Source organism: Humulus lupulus, chromosome 4 (genome assembly GCF_963169125.1).
Source record: "Humulus lupulus chromosome 4, drHumLupu1.1, whole genome shotgun sequence".
Lineage (NCBI taxonomy): Eukaryota > Viridiplantae > Streptophyta > Magnoliopsida > Rosales > Cannabaceae > Humulus > Humulus lupulus.
Genome location: NC_084796.1, coordinates 109,231,971 through 109,234,294, shown reverse-complemented (window position 1 = coordinate 109,234,294; position 2,324 = coordinate 109,231,971). Strand labels below are relative to the sequence as shown.

Sequence of the window (2,324 nt, the reverse complement as noted above, 5' to 3'; positions counted from 1 at the left end):
TGTTTCCACTCTCTCAATCACCAAATAAAGCAAAGAGATAAGAATCTGATCCAAAGATACAATAAACTAAACGTACCTTTCTAGCAAATGCTCCAGCACTGATAGATTGAGGGTAAGCAGGATTTTTGAGGATCTTGACAAGTTTTGCTGCTTTTTGTCTGCAAAAGGAAAATTACGCTAAGTGAAAAATCTTTCCACCATATTTATGTAAAACAATTTAGTCATTTACATGAGAAAGAAAACACATTATGTGAAAACCAACTAGGTAAGTAACATGATAATAAGCTAATTAGATAACTAGTTGTTGAATAAAAATATGTAGATTGATGGACAGAAATCCAATATTACTTGACAACATCATTCGTTCTTGTAATCTGCCGTATCAATTTAGAGATATTTCTTTCATGGCGAACATAATCCTAAAAAGAAATAACATTATGTGAGAAAATAAATATTTAACATATCAAAAAGAACTTTAAGAAGAAAAAAACATGAGATATGCTTAAAAATGACAATCATACATAGCAATAATTGTGGAATGATAAGTAAGAAATTTAATATACAGTAACATCCATGTTTACGAAATCCAGTTAAATCTCATTTGAATTTAGTGTATAGATACATTCTTTCAGTACTATATATTTAAAACAAATATAAATACACTGAATGAAGTAAATTCAATTAAATTTAGAAAGTGGACGATAGCCAATGACAACAAACCATTAACAATTGCACCATAATGGTAAGAGATTAAGAATTTTCAAATAAATATGAATTACAATATAGGGAGCAAACATTATTTACATTCAATACTATACATTTAAAACAGATATAAATACACTGAATGAAGTAAATTTAATTCAATTTAGAAAGTGGACGATAGCCAATGACAACAAATCATTAACAATTGCACCATAATGGTAAGAGATTAAGAATTTTCAAATAAATATGAATTACAATATAGAGAGCAAACCTTATTTACATTCAATCCTAATGCCTTGTTTCCTTCATCCAAGTCTTCCAACTTTTTTAATCTTTCCCGCTCCAACTTTAGCGCAGCTTCTGCAGCTTTAGTAATGTCACCTACCACCAATAGCCCCTTTCACGCATCAAATAACAGAAAAATTCTTAAAAGAGTACAGAGAACATGAATAAATTGAAAAAAACAGAGGGGAATGCAGTGGAGTGTCAAAAATGAACTATTGCCAAAACCTAGCTGATCTTTGTGAAAACTAGGGCTAAACTAGATTTTTAGATAAAAGGACAAATGATTATATCTATAGATCAGTACAAGGTTGCTATATTTGCCTGGTAGCCAAATTACCTGCTGATGCTGAATTTATTGGTTTTTCAAATTCAGATTCCTTGGTTTAGACTTTAGTTTGCAATCCTAAAGCTTCTTTCTGAACAGCAGCTTGGCTTGACGCTTCATTGGCCTCCCTTTCAGCAGCCTCTTTTGCTTCTATTCTCTGAGCTTCCATTGCAGCCCTATTTGCTTCTTCAGCTCTGAGTTTTGCCTGCATCAGAAAATACTTTTATTACTAACAACAGCATAAAACCAAGATAATATACCAAAGCGCATTAAGATTATATCAGAAGAATATGCAAGAATAATAGAGGACCGTGAAAACTATCTTTAGACATCTACCAAAAGAAATGAATAATCTGGGCAAAGTCAACAAACCTCAACTTCTACTTTGGCTTTTCCTTGGCGGAGTTTTTCTTCCAGGAGAGCTTTCTCTTTTCTTTTGGCCCCTTCATAAGCTGCATCACTTCTTATTGGGACCTGAGTTCATGGTCCCTTTGGATAGCAGTCAAGTGATTATCAAGTGCTTCGGCACTACAGATGATTATCAAGTGATTATCAAGGGTGTGAGGTAGAGATAGATCTCTGGAAGGCGTGACTTTGTGAGGCATGATTTCTTGAGGCAGAGAAAGAACTCGTGAGGTAGAGAAGCTCCACTCTGGAGCGTGACTTCGTGAGGCAGAGAAGCTCCACTCTGGAGCATGACTTCGTGAGGCGGAGAAAGAGCTCCACTCTGGAGCATGTCTTCGTGAGGCAGAGATGAGTTGAGAAGACTTCGTGAGGCGGAGAGTGAGAGATGGAGACTTCGTGCGGCGGAGAGACGAGACGAGAGTGAGAGATGGAGACTTCGTGAGGCGGAGAGACGAGACGAGAGTGAGAGATGGAGGCTGAGAGAAAATTTTCGGGTAACTTAGATTTAGGGATTAAAATTTGGCAAATGAGACTCAAATTTTTTTTTTCATTTGGCGCCTGAGGTTTATTCATATGGTGCCAAAATAATATATTCCGTGTGTTTTTA

General features: G+C 35.5%; 1 long non-coding RNA gene across 1 annotated transcript; it reads right to left on the bottom strand.

Moving 5' to 3' along the window:
* Nucleotides 1-303: 303 nt before the first annotated feature.
* LOC133829116 (uncharacterized) lies at nucleotides 304-1,366 on the bottom strand. The gene is made up of 3 exons (XR_009891540.1): nucleotides 1,325-1,366; nucleotides 974-1,083; nucleotides 304-419 (listed from the first exon to the last, which is right to left on the bottom strand). It is a non-coding gene; the product is annotated as an uncharacterized LOC133829116 (long non-coding RNA).
* Between the last annotated feature and the right edge of the window lie 958 nt (nucleotides 1,367-2,324).